The 17,337-nt window shown below is 37.8% G+C and overlaps 1 pseudogene; it reads right to left on the bottom strand.

Annotated features, from left to right (window-relative positions):
- Nucleotides 1-12,516: 12,516 nt before the first annotated feature.
- The window catches only part of LOC116898338, a 53,127-nt pseudogene continuing 48,306 nt past the window's right edge, over nt 12,517-17,337 (bottom strand).

The raw sequence follows: 17,337 nt of genomic DNA, 5'->3' as shown, positions 1-17,337 counted from the left end.
TTATTTCCTTTCTGAATTTCCTGTCTATTAGCTCCCTATCCCATACATACTCTCTCCCGACTTCTATAAAGGTGTGCCCCCTCCCCAAATACCCCCTCTTCTCACCTCCCCACACTGACATTCCCCTTCACTGGAGGGGTCCAGCCTTAGCAGAACCAAGGGCTTCTCCTCCGATTGATGCCCAAGAAGGTCATCCTCTGCTACAAATGCAGCTGGAGCAGTGGGTAAGTCCATGTAGGGGTTTAGTCCCTGGAAACTCTGGTTGGTTAGTATTGTTGTACTTATGGGATTGAAAGCCCCTTCAGCTCCTTCAATCCTTTCTCTAACTCCTCCAACAGGGACTCTATTCTCGGTTCAAAGGTTTGCTGCTAGCATTTGCCTCTGTATTTGTCTGGCTGAGCCTCTCAGGAAACAGGTATATAAGGCTTCTGTCAACATGCACTTCTTGGCTTCATCAATATTGTAAAGCTTTGGTGGCAGTATATATATGGGCTGGATCTCCAGGTGGGGCAGACTCTAAATGGCCATTCCTTCAGTCTCTGCTCCAAACATTATCTCCATATTCCCTCCCATGAATAATTTTATTCTCCCTTTAAAGAAGGACTGAAGCATCCGCACCTTGGTCATCTTTCTTCTTGAGCTTCATGTGGTCTGTGGATTGTATCTTGAGTAATTCGAGCTTTTGGGCTAATCCATTTATCAGCGAGTTCATACCATGTGTGGGGGTTTTTTTGTGATTATGTTACCTCACTCAGGATGATATTTTCTAGTTCCATCCACTTGCCTATGAATTTCATAAAGTCATTGTTTTTGATAGCTGAGTACTACTACATTGTGTAGATGTACCACATTTTCTGTACCCATTCCTCTGGTTGAAGGGCATCTGGGTTCTTTCTAGTTTCATAGTGGACCATGTGTCTTTGTTGTATGTTGGAGCAACCTTTGAGTATATGCCCTGGAGTGGTATAGCTGGGTCCTCAGGTAGTGCAATGTCCAATTTTCTGAGGAAACTCCAGACTGATTTCCAGAGTGGTTGTACCAGTCTACAATCCCACCAACAATGGAGGAGTGTTCCTCTTTCTCCACATCCTCGCCAGCATTTGCTGTCACCTGAGTTTTTGATCTTAGCCATTCGGACAGATGTGAGGTGGAATCTCAGGTTTGTTTTGATTTACATTTCCCTGATGACTAAGGATGTTGGACATTTCTTTAGGTACTTCTCAGCCATTCGAAATTCCTCAGCTGAGAATTCTTTGTTTCACTCTGAACCCCATTTTTAATAGGGTTATTTGTCTCCCTGCAGTCTAACTTCTTGAGTTCTTTGTATATTTTGTATATAAGCCCTCTATCAGTTGTAGGATTGCTGAAGATCTTTTTCCAGTCTGTTGGTTGCCGTTTTGTCCTAATGACAGTGTCCTTAGTCTTACATGAGCTTTGCAGTTTTATAAGGTCCTGTTTGTCAATTCTTGATCTTAGAACATAAGCTATTGGTGTTTTGTTCAGGAAATCTTTCCCAGTTCCTATGCATTCCAAGCTCTTCCCCAATTTTTCTTCTCTAAGTCTGAGTGTATTTTGTTTTATGTGGAGGTCCCTAATCCACTTGGACGTAAGCTTTGTACGGGGTGATAAGAATGAGTCAATTTGCATTCTTCTACATGCTGAACTCCAGTTAAGCCAGCACCATTTGTTGAAAATGCTCTTTTTTCCAGTCGATGGTTTTAGCTCCTTTGTCAAAGATCAAGCAACCATAGGGGTGTGGGTTCATATCTGGGCCTTTAATTCTATTCCATCAATCTACCTGCCTGTTTCTGTGTCAATACCGTACAGTTATCACCAGTATTGTAAAATTGCTTGAGGTCAGGGATGGTGATTCCCCCAGAAGTTCTATTATTGGTGAGGATAGTGTTTGCTATCCGGAATTTTTTTGTTATTCCAAATGAATGTGCAAATTGTTCTTTCCAACTCTATGAAGAATTCAGTTGGAATTTTGATTGGGATTGTATTGAATCTGTAGATTGTTTTTGGCAAAATGGACATTTTTACTATATTAATTCTGTCAATCCATGAACATGGGGTGTCTTTTCAATTTCTGATGTTCTTCAATTTCTTTCTTCAGACACTTGAAGTTCTTATCATTCAGAGTTTTCACTTGCTTGGTTAGAGTCATACTGTGGTATTTTATGTTATTAGTGACTATTGTGAAGGGTGCCTTTTCCCCAATTTCTTTCTCAGCCTGTTTATCCTTGGAGTAGAGGAAGGCTACTGATTTGTTTGAGTTAATTTTATACACAGGCACTTTTCTGAAGTTGTTTATCAGGCTTGGGGTTCTCTGGTGGGACTTTTTGGGTCAGTTAAATATACTATTATATTGTCTGCAAATAGTGATATTTTTACTTCTTCCTTTCCAATTTGTATTCCTTTGACCTCCTTTTGTCGTCTGATTGCTCTGACTAGGTGTTTGAGTACTATATTGAATAAGTAGGGAGAGAGTGGGCAGCCTTGTCTAGTCCCTGATTTTAGTGGGATTGCTTCAAGTTTCTCTCCTTTTAGTTTGATGTTAGTTACTGAGTTTCTTTATATTGCTTTTACTATGTTTAGGTGTAGACCTTGAATACCTGATCTTTCCAAGACTTTTAACATGAAGGGGTTTTGAATTTTATCAAATGCTTTCTCAACATCTAATAAGATGATCGTGCAGTATTTTTCTTTGAGTTTGTTTACATAGTGGATTATGTTGATGAATTTCTGTATATTGAACCATCCCTGCATCCTTGGAATGAAGCCAACTTGATCATGATGGATGATTGTTTTGATGTGTTCTTGCATTCGGTTTGCAAGTTTATTGAGTATTTTGTGTCAATATTCATAAAGGAATTTGGTCTAAAGTTCCTTTCTTTGTTGGGGCTTTGTGTGGTTTAGGTATTAGTGTAATTGTGGCTTCATAGAAGAAATTGGGTAGTGATCCTTCTGTTTCTATTTTGTTGAATAATTTGGACAGTATTGATATGAGTTCTTCTATGAAGGTCTGATAGAATTCTGCACTAAACCCATCTGGTCCTCAGCTATTTTTGGTTGGGAGACTTTTAATAACTGCTTCTATTTCTTTAGAAGTTATGGGACAGTTTAGAATGTTTATCTGAGCCAGATTTCATACCTGGAATCTGTCCAGAAAATTGTCCATTTCCTCCAGATTTTCCAGTTTTATTGAATATAGGCTTTTGTAGTAGGATCTGATGATATTTTAAATTTCCTCAGATTCTGTTGTTATGCCCCCCTTTTCATTTCAGATTTTGTTAATTTGGACACACTCTCTGTGCCTTCTGGTTAGTGTGGCTAAGGGTTTATCTATCTTGTTGATTTTCTCAAAGAACCAGCTCCTGGTTTTGTTGATTCTTAATTTAGTCCTTTTTGTTTCTACTTGGTTGATTTCAGCCCTGAGTTTGATTATTTCCTGCCTTCCACTCTTCTTGGGTATATTTGCTTCTTTTTGTTCTAGAGCTTTTAGGTGTGCTGTCAAGCTGATAATGTATGTTATCTCCAGTTTCTTTTTGGAGGCACTCAGAGCTATGAGTTTTCCTCTTAGCACTGCTTTCATTGTGTCCCATAAGTTCGGGTATGTTGTACCTTCATTTTCATTAAATTCTAAAAAGTCTTTAATTTATTTCTTCCTTAACCAAATTATCATTGAGTAGAGTGTTCTTCAACTTCCATATATATGTGTGCTTTTTGTCATTTTTGTTGTTATTGAAGACCAGCATTAGTCTGTGGTGATCTGATAGGATGCATGGGATTATTTAAATCTCCTTGTGTCTGTTGAAACCTGTTTTATGACCAATTATATGGTCAATTTTGGAGAAGGTACCATGAGGTGCTGAGAAGGTATATTCTTTTGCTTTAGGATGAAATGTTCTATAGATATCTCTTAAATCCATTTGGTTCAGAACTTCTGTTCCTCTATGTCTATGTTTAGTTTCTGTTTCCATGATCTGTCCTTTGATGAAAGTGGAGTGTTTTAATCTTCTACTATTATTGTGTGAGACTGACTATATGTTTTGAACTTTAGTAAGATTTCTTGTAAGAATTTAGGTGCCCTTGCATTTGGATCATAGATATTCAGGATTGAGAGTTCATCTTGGTGCATTGTTCCTTTGATGAATATGAACTATCCTTCATTATCTTTTTTGATAACTTCTGGTTAAAACTCATTTTTATTTGATATTCAAATGGCTACTCCAGCTGGTTTCTTGGAACCATTTGCTTGGAAAGTTGTTTTCCAGCCTTTTACTCTGAGGTAGTGTCTGTCTTTGTCTCTGAGGTGTGTTTCCTGTATGCAGCAAAATGCTGGGTTCACTTTACATATCCAGTCTGTTAGTGTCTTTTTATTGGGGAATTGATTCCATTGATTTTACGAGATATTAAGAAATAATGATTGTTTTTTCCTGTTATTTTCATTGTGAGAAGTGGAATTATTTTTGTGTGGCTCTCTTCTTTTGAGTTCACTGCAAAGAGATTACTTCCTTGCTTTTTCTAGGGTGTAGTTTCCCTCCTTGTGTTGGAGTTTTCCATCTATTATCCTTTGCAGGGCTGAGTTTGTAGACAGATATTGTGTAAGTTTGGTTTTTCATGGAATATCTTGGTTTCTCTAAGTTAATTGAGAGATTTACTGGATATTGTACCCTGGGCTGGCATTTGTGTTCTCTTAGGGTCTTTATGACATCTGCCCACGATCTTCTGGCCTACATAGTTTCTGGTGAGAAGTCTGGTGTAATTCTGATAGGTCTGCCTTTATATGTTACTTGACTTTTTTCCCTTACTGCTTTTAATATTCTTTCTTTGTTTTGTGCATTTGGTGTTTTGACTATTATGTGACAGAAGGAATTTCTTTTCTGCCTCAATCAATTTGGAGTTCTGTAGGCTTCTTGTATGTTAGGGAAGTTTTCTTCTAAAATTCTGTTGAAGATATTTACTGGCCCTTTAAGATGAGAGTCTTTGCTCTCTTCTATACCTATTATCCTTATCTTCTCATTGTATCCTGGATTTCCTGGATGTTTTGGGTTAGTAGCTTTTTATATTTTACATTGTCTTTGATGTTTGTGTCAATATTTTCTATGGTATCTTCTGCCCCTGAGATTTTTTTTTCTACCTCTTGTATTCTTTTGGTGATGCTTGCCTCTACAACTCCTGATCTCTTTCCTAGGTTTTCTAACTCCAGGGTTGTCTCCTTTTGCGCTTATTTTATTGTTTCTATTTCCATTTTTAAATCCTGGATGGTTTTATTCAATTCCTTCCCCTGTTTGCTTGTGTTTTCCTGTAATTCTTTAAGGGATTTTCATGTTTCCTCTTTAAGGGCTTCTACTTGTTTACCTGTGTTGTCCTGTATTTCTTTAAGGAATTTTTTTTCTGTCCTTCTTAACGTCATCATCATGAAATGTGATTTTACATCCAAATCTTGTTTTTTCCAGTGTCTTTGGATATCCACTATTTGCTTTGGTAGGAGAACTGGGCTCTGATGATGCCAAGTAGTCTTGTATCCCATTGCTTAGGTTCCTGCACTTGCCTCTGTCCATCTGGTTGTCTCTGGTGTTAGCTTCTCTTGCTGTCTTTGACCCTTCTTTAAGCCTGTGTTCCAGCACTCCCATAGACCTGTTTTCTTTCAGCTGGATCTAGGAACAGAGAGCTGCTCCTGGGATATTTGTGACCTGAACTCTACAAGCGGTTCCATTGGAGCAAAAGAGTTGGTTTTCCTCTGCTCTCAGGTATGTCAGCGCTCCTAGAAACTGGCTTTTAGCTTTGGTCTTAGGCAGAAACCAGAAGTGCCCTGCCCCTGACTGCTTCTAGGTTCCTGTATCCAGTGGACAATAGGCAGGTTCCTCTTAGGCCAGGAATATGAGCAGAAGTGGTGGTCTCTCCTGAGCTCTCAGGATTGTCTGTACTTCTGAGAGTCTTGCTCTCTCCCCTTTGGGATTTGGGTACTCACAGCAATCTCTTGTTCCACATTGTGTATTTAGTTTCTTCTCATAGTCTTTATGTCTCAGGAATATAGCATGTCATACAAAATCCCAACAAACAAACAAAAAAGCTTCACGTTGTTAAGTAATGTGAGTTTTAAATTGGAATTTTCAAGTAAGTGTCTAATATGCTTATTTTCTCTTGCCTTGTTTTCTAGGACTCATGTAATAAACTTTGGGTAGAGGTGAAAGTGATAAGCCATATCTAGCATCACAAAAATCCTACCTCACAATTGCAATGTGAATGGTATCAAGGAATTCTGCTGCTGACAATGACCTCAGAAAGCTAAATCCTCTGAATTCTGCTATCTGTACATGAGTGAGAAGATCTAAAGTTTGTTTTCTCCAAAATTCCCAAGTTGTATTCAATAATATGATAGATTTAGGCAGTGGAATCTTTAAAGGTGATTAGGTTAATAAAGGAAATCCTTGCAGAATGATAATAGAGTCATTATAAAAGAAATGCCTTCCTCTGCATAGGGACACACAAATACCCTCATTATATCTTTATCTTGGACTTCCATAAATGATGATGAACGTGTGTGTGTGTGTGTGTGTGTGTGTGTGTGTGTGTGTGTATTCCATTTATAAGCCACCCAGTTTATGATATTTGTGTTGTTGCATCCCAAACAGACTAACAATAGAGAACATCATAAATGTCAGGAATTTTCAAAAGCAAATACATGTTAAGGTAGACATGAAGAAATGGGTAAAAGAGTAAACACATGGGAGGAGGAGGAGGAGGAGAGAGAGGAGAGAGAGAGAGAGAGAGAGAGAGAGAGAATATTTGTGTGTTTCTGGGTACTAAAGACCTAGTAGAAAGCATCAATGGGGAATCAACCAAAACCCAGACATTGATTAAGCTGTTTTCAGTTAGGGCTGTATTGTTGGGTAATTAACATCTGTTTCTGAGCTACAGAGTAGAGGCAAGTTAATGGCCTCACTGATGAGGCCTTATCTTCTTTCCTTCCTCAATAGCAGTTACTCTGGTTTCTTAGGCCTAGAGGCTGAAGAGAAATTGGCACCTGTTTCTAATCTCTATTGAAGCTTCAAAATGGAAAATAATAACCTAATTAAATGAAAGGATTTTCCTCTCTCCTAGAGATGCTGGGAAGAATACAAAGCATTCATCAGAGTGTTCAAGTTTTGTACAGCGGAACAGATGATGGATAAAAGTTCAGGTGCTCTGCAATTAGTGCTGGGCAAGTGCTTCTGGCAGGCATCCAATGCCCAGAGACTCAGCATAGCCACAGCCTGCCGAACTATGTCCTTAGGAAGCCTCATTTTCTATCCCTTCAAAAGTCAGAATTGAAATTGCTGTGTGCTGAGATGAATGAAGGGCTAATCTGTCTGCTCACAGTGTGTGTTTCCAGAGGCCTCCTCCCATATATTGTTAGGAAGGCCACACTGATTCACCCGTATCACCGAGGGCTGGAGTGTTTTCTTTAGAAATTCACCACGCCGCATATGTGCAACCCAGGAGATCTCCTAATGGTTCCCATCAGAACCCTCTGGGAGAGCCAGATCACAAACGTGCAATCTCCCAAATCAGTATACAAAGACAGCAATTTTTATACGTTTTATGATTCTTAATCCCATGAAATTGGAGAGTTCCTGATTCTAGATAATTTTGTATTCAACAGGTAGATGCTGAGCACATATATTTTAACTCATGGTTTATTAAGTAGCAAAATAGACAGATTATGCCCTCTCAAGACCTACACACTTAAAATTTTAAAATAAGCAATTAAACCATCCAGTCACAAATGTACATGGATTAATTATCTCTATTATAAAAATACACACATACAGAAAGAGAGAGAGAGAGAGAGAGAGAGAGAGAGAGAGAAGCATAAACTGATGAGCCACAAAACACCTATGAAAGTAGTAAATTCTCTGAGCCCTGAGTAAATTAAATCTCCTCTCTCTTTCTTTCTTTTGTTTTGCCTCATTCAGGAGCCCCAAAAGAGCAGCAAGGAGCTGACCCCAATGCAATCGCACTAGGGTCTCTTTATTCAAGCTAGACCTGGGGCTACACTACCTACCATCTCTGACGCAGACAAATGGGAGCCCTGTGTTCTCAGCAGGACAAGCAAGAGGGTTTCTACTCCAACACATATCTGATTGTGGGGTTATTTTGACATTTTGTCACCCTATAAAATAATTGGCTGGTGCTGGCAGCCAAACCATAAACTTAACTTCTCCTTTTCTCCTGATTGGAGGTTGTTAGGAAGTGAAGTGCCAAGAGCAGGCATATAACCTGGGGTGGCAGGTTTGTTGGGGAGTAACCTGGAAACTAGTGCTGGTGAGTTCAACCTTAGGACATGATCTCTAAGATGGAGTCTGAACCCAGGATCTGATCTCTCACCCTCTCTTCTTCCAAACACTGACTAACAAGTGTATGTCGGGATTTCCTTTCCTTGCTAAGGCATTGGGATGATTAGAGTCAATCCTGAAGAATTTTGGGAAACAGCTTGTGTGTATCTGCAAACAGGCAACAATTTTACTATACTTAATACTCACAGAAAGCCCGCACATTTATCAAAGTGGATATTGCCATGCCTCCTTGCAAATGATCATAAGTAACAAATGGGTCGTAAGTAACATGTCCCAAAGAGTGAAATTGTTGGTAGCTAATTTCACTGTCTCCATAGGTCTTACTTTGGGTGAATTTTACAGAAGTAGATAAAACTAGACAGTGACCCAGAGCAAAGGAGGCCTTCAGCCATTTGAGTTTGCTTCTTACTAGTGAAAAAGAAACTTGTCTTTAGAGAGGGACTGTTACCTGACTGTGTAATCATTAGTGATTGACAAAATTCCTGATACCTTTACTAATGATTGGGAGTATTTTAGAAATGCTCTAGAAGTAATTCAAATTTTACCTTTCTACTGTGTGGAAAACATTACAAGGAAGATTCTAAACCAATGGTTATATGACACAAAAGATAAAATAAAAATTTAATTCTGTCATCTTTTCCAGATTGAAATGCTTATAGCACTTGGAAGCTAATAGATGAGAGGCAAAAGTTATTTTTATTCAAGATTAAATTATAAGTAAATGAAGTTTGACATCATAAAAATGTTGACATCATCATTATATAACAAACATTTCGCGAGAACCTATGATATGAGTGAAGCTCTTTGGACAGGCAATTTAGAAAAGCCACCTAAGCAGGTGATGTCTCTCTGTCTCTATTAGAAGACACAAAATTTGTTTGAATTAATTTTATATCTAGCCACTTTGCTGAAGTTGTTTATCTTATTTAGAAGTTCTCTGATGGAATTTTTGGGATAACTTAAGAATACTATCATATCATCTGCAAATAGTGATATTTTGAATTCTTCCTTTCCAAGTTGTATCTCTTTGACCTCTTTTTGTTGTTTAATTGCTCTGGCTAGGACTTCAAGTACTATATTGAAAAGGTAGGAAGAAAGTGGGCAGCTGTGTCTAGTCTCTGATTGTAGTGGGATTGCTTCAAGTTTCTCTCCATTTAGTTTGCTGTTTGCTACTGGTTTGCTGTGTATTGTTTTTACTATATTTAGGTATGGGTCTTGAATTCCTGATCTTTCCAAGACTTTTAACATGAAGGTGTATTGAATTTTGTCAAATGCTTTCTCAGCATCTAATGAGATAATCCTGTGTGGGTTTTTTTTTTTTTTTTTTTTTGAGTTTGTTTATATAGTGGATTACATTGATGGATTTATGTATATTGTACCCGCATCCCTGGGATGAAGCCTACTTGATCGTGATGGATAGTCTTTTTGATGTGTTCTTGGATTCAGTTTCTGAGAATTGTATTGAGTATTTTTGCATTGATATTCATGAGGGAGGCTCTTTGTGTGGGCTAGGTATAAGTGTAATTGTGACTTCGAAGAACAAATTAATAGTGTTTCTTCTGTTTCTTATTTTTTTAATATTTCACTCCAAGCCATTTTAATTCTAACACATGTCAACATTTACACCATAAATCACTCATGTCATAAAATATAGAATGTGAGAGAAAATGTAGATATGTAAATACCTCGGTGTTTGCCTCTGATAGTGTACAATGACCAAGACACGATACTATAGCCTCAAGTGCAACTTTGTGCATGTCTGATGTGTGTACTTTGTATGCATGCTGAGGACTGAGAGGACATCTTCAGGCACTGGTCCTTACCTCCTAACTTGGGACAGTGTCTTGTTTGCTAGCTGGCCCATGGTCAAGTTTTCTTCCTGTACTAAAAATTTACAGCAGCAATGGGATAAATCTTAGTTAACAGTATATTCAGTTACACTGTGTATAGTAATAAAAAGCTCCAGTGATGTGTTCTTTTCTAAAGACACATTGTCCTTCTGGGGATGTGGGATCTGCCTCTAAACTGGCAACATGTCTAGTTCATTTTACAAAATTAACCTTTACAAAGATCTACATCAATAAAAGTGAAGGTGAATACTGTTGTTTTCGTGGTCAGGCACCATTTGAAGGTGTCTAGAACAAAACCCAAGAAAGGAACTATTTTTTAAAAGGGCATCTGAGGACAGATAGACAAGGTTATGCTTACACCCTAAGCAGCAAGGGTTAAACTGCAGACGCTGATGCCAGCATCACTGGAAGGGGAAAATAGTTGTTTATCTTAAATCCCAGTGTCTAATTTTTAACAAAGCCTCTCAGGATATACTAAAAATCACCTAGCCATTTATTTTTCTTATATACCAGAGATATAATGAACATACTAAAAAGAAAAAGAAAAAGAAAAACATGTTTTTATTGTGTTTCTGTTTCTAGACTCCTCCATTTATAAAACAGGAACCACGTTTTCATTAAGCTGTGGCTCCTTTTCCTTTAACCTAAGCTTAGTTTCAGGAAAACTTTGCTTGTACAATTATGTAACTAACTTTAATTAATACATAGTAATTAATTATCCAAAACCTCATTTCAGTAGCTAACTTTTTTTAAAACAACTTAACACAAACAACCTACTTTGCAAAGTAGAAACTTTTATGTGCTATTAACAACCACCTTCTTTGAAAATTTCTCTATGCAAGTATCAGAACAGATTTATTTCTCTTTTTATTTTCATTCTCTATTTTTGGGTATGCCTTAGAAAAGAAAAATCATATACAAACATTGTCAACTGTTTTATTTCTAAAGTCAAGATGATGAATTATCTCCTCTAAGAATTTAATTTTTGTAATGACTAATTTTAAAAACTCAAAATTGATACCCATACAATTTTAAAACTGCACTGTAAGGGGCCTCTTTATGGGTGGTTGTAGGGCTCTGGCACCTGGTGCTTCTCACAGTGATCTCTTGCCAAGCTTAGATGCATGGGTTTGGGCAAGGGAGAGAGAACTCAGACAGGGAGGAGGGACAGCTTCCATTGCCCCCTGCTGCTGGTTTTGCTACTTTCTGCCAATTCAGTTGCTCTGTTGGGCTGAGCCAGCAGGAGACTGACTAGCAGGGAAGAAGTGCAGGGGAGCTTCGGTCAGCTATTTCAGGAGAGCAGATCTCTTCCCCAAGCGGCAGTGTTACAGCTCTTATAACAGAAGTTCTCAGACAGTGGAATAATTCCTGCAACTTTTAATTCTGAGCACGAAACTTAAAGAGAGTTTTTTGGATGGGTCAGTGGTTTCGCTTAAGAGCGTGGGAAGATCTCATCTATATATTCGGGGGCATGGTCCTGTTTCTATGACTGATCTGTCTTGAACCTGCTTGACCTGTGGTCACATCTTCACCTGTGGAAGAGGGGCTTGGGGTGTTGTCTTGAGCCTATGTAACCTGTGGTCACATCCTCACCTGGGGAGGAAGAGCTTGAGGCATTGCCCTTCATGACTGGTTTGTCTCAAACCTCTCGACAGGGGTCTTTGGGGAGTGCAACTATGAGAGGCTCTGATATTCTGGGAGACTAGGAATGCACCTGCTGTCCCTTTTAGGGTATCCCAGGGATTCGACCTATCTCAACCAGGAATCAGGGTACCTTTCACTGTCCGCCGTTCCACAGGTGGCCAACAACTTAAAGGACAAAACAAATGTATAGAACATGAAAGTATAAAATGTCATGGCTCCATAAATACAAAAATAGTCATATGCTAACTCCACATGCAGACTTACATCTCTATAAGTCTGATGAGCAGTCTCAACTGCAGCCAAACGATTATAATATAAAGATCTAAAGCAGGTGTGCTGGATTAGAACTTACTTCAGCCCATGATGGTCACCCCGCAGAACTGCTGACACAAGACAGCCACGTGCCAGAAATGAAGCATCATAAATGCAAAGGCAGACTCTTAACAGTGCACACTGCTTGCCCCAAGTTCAATTATATCCATAAGCAAAAAGTGTTAACCTGTCGGTTAAGATAACTCAACATCTTTGGTTTTCAAAGAAATATAATACTTCAAAAACAAAATTCATCAACTTGCATTAACAAGTCATGCACATGCCAAATGAAGTTTTATTAACAGCTGAACATCAAGACCCCAACTGTGTAGAGCTATCTTCCGAGAATTTGGAATGTGATATGCTTAGATCAGGCTAGATGTCATTAATTCTTCCTCATCATCTCCAATATCATCAAACTGGATTTCATTATCATCCCCAGGACTAAATGTGTGTGTTTCATTGATTTTAGCATGTTCTGGAAGTTCTCTATGTGCCTTCAGACTTCCTGATTCATCTGTATTATACTTTACGATTACATCAGCCTTGTTATCTTGATAATTTCATAGACCAATCAATATAATGTCTGAGGTATTTATCCAAAACTTATTTCTCAACTTTCCTCTAATAATCCCTCTTATACTATCAAAGCACATAGCTTTCAACTGTCCATTTCCCAGTATTTTGATCACCTGAGAATACTCTTCCCCATCCTCTTTAAACACCAACTCTCTTTTCTCTAATTCATTTTCATTTTTACCTCTGGGCCTGTTTTTGCCTCCTTTGCCTTTATTCTTTGGCATGATGGAAATGGATCTGCTGACAGTGACTGTGACTGATAGGACGGGTGACAGGAAGTATCTAACAGTGCAGATCTGAAGGGACCGTGTAGTTACACTGTAAGTATAGAAGATCCACAAGCAGCAAACAGTGTTCCAGAGTCCTGGCTTCTGATAGTTACAAAATAATATGTCGGTTTCTGGCCTGATTCTCAGGAATGTGTAGTCTCCCAGTAGTGACAAAATGCAAAACCCCTTTACCATTGCAGCCCAGTGAGCAGTGAGACAACTCATTCTGTTTCTATTTTGTGGGATAGTTTGAAGAGTATTGGTATCAGGTCTCTTGAAAATCTGATAGAATTCTGCACTAAAGTCATCTGGTCCTGGGCTTCTGTTCGTTGGGAGACCTTTAATGACTCCTTGTATTTCCTTAGGGGTTATGGGACTGTTTAGATGGTTTATCTGAGCCTGATTTAACATTGGTACCTGGTATCTGCCTGGAAAAGTGTCAATTTCCTCCAGATTTCCAATTTTGGTGAGTACAGACTTTTGTAGTAGGATCCAATAATTTTCTGAATTTCCTCAAATTCTGTTGTTATGTCTCCCTTTTCGTTTCTGGCTTTGTTAATTTGGATACTCTTTCTGTGCCCCATGGTTAGTCTGGCTAAAGATTTATCTATCTTGTTGATTTTCTCAAAGAACTAGCTCCTGGTTTTGTTGATTCTGTGTATAGTTCTTTTTGTTTCTACTTGGTTGATTTCAGCTCTGAGGATATTAGCCCAAGAGCTTAGAGTACCTAAGAAAAAATTCACAGATCCTATGGAGCTCAAGAAGAAGCAAGACAAAAATGTAGATTTTTTTCAGTCCTCCTTAGAAGGGAGAACCGAATGCTCGCGAGAGGAAATACGGGGACAAAGAGTGGAGCAGGGACTGAAGGAAAAGTCATCCAGAAACTGCCCCACATGGGGATCCATCCCATATGCAGCCACCAAAACCAGTCACTATTGTTGATGCCAAGAAGTATTTGCTGTCAGGAGCCATATATGGGTGTCTCCTGAGAGGCTCTGCCAGAGCCCTACTGATACAGATGAGGATGCTTGCAGGAAACCATTGGACTGAGCACAGAAACCAGAATGGAGGAGTTAGAGAAAAGACTTAAGGAGCTGAAGAGATTTGCAACTCCATAGGAAGAACAGCAATATCAACCAATCAGACCACTCCCAGAGCCTCCAGGGACTAAACACCAACCAGGGAGTACACATGGCTCTACCTGCGTACATACCAGTGGATGCCATTCCCCAGCATCAATAGGAGGAAAAGCCCTTGGTCCTGTGAAGGCTCCTTTCCCCAGTGTAGGGGAATGCCAGGATGTTGGGGTGGGAGTGGGTAGGTAGGAGTGAGAGCATCTTCATAGTCGCAAGGGAAGAGGGAGGGGAAGGGGGCATGGGAGAAGGGAGAACGGGATAATAATTGAAATGTAAATACACAAAATCAAGAAAAATAAAATTTAAAAAAATGAATAAAAAAGAAGACACAAAATTAGAAGACAATGTAGATCAGGAGTAGAAAATGTAAAATTAAAGTGTGATAAAAACATAATATGACAGAAAAGTGTAAAATACTGATTCTTTACGGATAGTTAACATGATACTGAAAAACAATGTGAGGCTATCCAAAGTTTAAAGGGGTATGAGGCACTCCAACCCTCAGATGAAGAAGGACACACCTAAACTGTAAAATGATTCATTTAAATAAAGTCCCTATTTGCCTTCTATGTTTATAGCTATCTAGTGTTCATATGTTAACAAATACATATTATGTATCTATGAAAGTCTAGAATGTTTAATGTTAAAATAGATCTTTTTATTTTATCTAAAAACCAGATAAGTTTATTTTCTAAAACATCACACATTAGACAAGCCTAGATCATCAATGCCTGCATAACCCTGAGTTCTGTCTAAAGCAGGTGCAGAGTGGATGAGAGGACCTTAGTGGCACTGTTCTTCACCTCTATGGATAAGCAAGTATGTAAGTCATATATCACTATTTTTGACTATGACTAGAAATACGACTTTTCAATTTTTTTAGATTATTAAAGTTTACCATAAAAAACTCTTACAAATTAAAAACATCACAAAGTGGATATTAAGCAGCCAATAAATCTATATACTTCCATGACTTTTAACCATTTAGAATAATCATTCTAACGTTCTGAAACTTCACATTGGATTTCTCAGTTTCACATATATATTTGCCTCCAAATAAAATTAAAAATCTGTGACAGAGTCCTAACTGCAAAAATAACTAGTTTTATATACTCCTTCATGACTCAAACCATCAATTAATTTGTGCATACACAATATCTCATGTTCCCCAGAGAAATACAACATAACCCTAAACATGAGGGGTCCTCACCATATTCCTTCCAAATAGACGTCTTGCTCTAATACAACCCATCCTAATGTATGAGGATGAAATGGGAAAGGGATCAATGTCGCATTCTCCTCTACCCTACACAAGATAAATAGGTGAGAGATGTGGTTGATTGTACACAAGCCAGTACACACTGATAAAATTTATATTGATACTTGAATGTTTATACAACTTCTATCTTCAAAATTTAACTTTATTGCTAAATGTTAGGGATTGTGTTTAGAAAAACTAAGCTAAAATCTTCCCTAATCTGTGTTACCTTTTCAATATTTAAATCAAAGCATATAGAATATAATTTATTCACCCTGCCCTTCCTAGAACCTTTGGAATTAATGAGTGTTATTCTCTAATGGTATACCTACTGAGAAGTTGAACTTGTTCCTGTAAATAACTTCCACTCATATTTGGGCAGGAATCTAATTAAACTAAGTGGTTCACACACAAAGAGGTAAATAAATATAGGGTGGGCACTTCCTGGAAAAAGGGGTTTCAATGGGAGAGGAAGATGATGAGAGGAGGAAAGCAGGGGAAAAGGACTATAAAATCATAATATAAATATATGGCTCTGTGAAATGAGAAAAATAAATTTTGAAATATATATCATGTAATAATTCATTTAAATAAAATTTAGCACAAATGTAAGTAGTAAGACATTACACTGCTAAGGATAAGTTTCTTCTCACTGAAATATCTTGTACATGACAATTGTAATTTTTTTTAATTATCAGAATGTCTACAGAACACTTTCCTAAAAGGGGTTATTTTTCTTTTCTATATGATTATTGAATCTCCCTAGAAACATATTGCCATGTTAGCGCTAAGAAATTGCCACTAATTAGGGGAAAGAATATAAATAACATAAAATCTTGCCCAACTAAAAAATAAAGAGATACAGAATAGCTTGTCAGCAAAGAATGTCTATCATAACTGCTGACATTTTGCAATGAAAATAAAAAAACACATAAAGATGTTAAGCTGTCAAAGAGTTTTATTAGAAGGATACATACTTTGAAATTACTATTATCACCATAAACTACAACTTGTTCTAACCGCTCTTTCTTGCCAACATGGTGGGTGACCGTTCTTTTTAAGGTAACTATAGGCATCTAATTATGAGTTTTTAGGTTGAAAATAAAATAATAAAGGCTTGAATTTATAGATGCGACTGTAGATACTAGCAAGTAAAGAGGTTCTAGAATGAGTTGGAGTACAGGAAACTGTGATCAGGATATGTTATATGGAAAATTTATTTTCAGGGAAAAATTATAAATATATTTAAAAATAAAAAAGAAAGTCTGTATTTTAAACTTAAAGATATTAGAAATGTTACTGCACAGGTTTCCAAAGTGTTTTTTAACCATAAAATAATTATTTGGGGACAAGTACACAGCAAAGCTGCCTATAAATCCTGGAAATACATTTTTCATCAATCTTTGATAAGTAAGCTGCAACAGCTATCATTTGAAAACTACAAAGAGCATGTGTGCACAGCATTAGCAAATACTTCATATAAGATACGTAATATTTGATTTTTTTGTGAATTGACTCTAAGGGCTGTTTTTCTTAATTAGAAAAATAAGGCTTACTACCTAAAGACTATACATGGACTGACCCTGGACTCTGACCTCATAGGTAGCAATGAATATCCTAGTAAGAGCACCAGTGGAAGAGGAAGCCCTGGTCCTGCTAAGACTGAACCCCAGTGAACTAGACAGTTGGGGGAGGGCGGCAATAGGGGAGGGTGGGGAGGAACACCCATAAGGAAGGGAGGGGGGAGGGGATGTTTGCCGGAAACCGGAAAGGAATAACACTAAAAATGTATATAAGAAATATTCAAGTTAATAAAAAAAAAAAAAAAGAGTACCAGATGCTATGTCCATTACAGGAAAATAAATGCAATTGTAAATGATTATATTAAACAATTTATGTCCATACCTAAAACACTAATATTGCATAGTTTTTATTTGTTGACAC

The sequence above is a fragment of the Rattus rattus genome, chromosome 4 (genome assembly GCF_011064425.1).
Source record: "Rattus rattus isolate New Zealand chromosome 4, Rrattus_CSIRO_v1, whole genome shotgun sequence".
NCBI classification, from domain to species: domain Eukaryota; kingdom Metazoa; phylum Chordata; class Mammalia; order Rodentia; family Muridae; genus Rattus; species Rattus rattus.
This window is presented reverse-complemented; position numbering and strand designations above follow the sequence as displayed.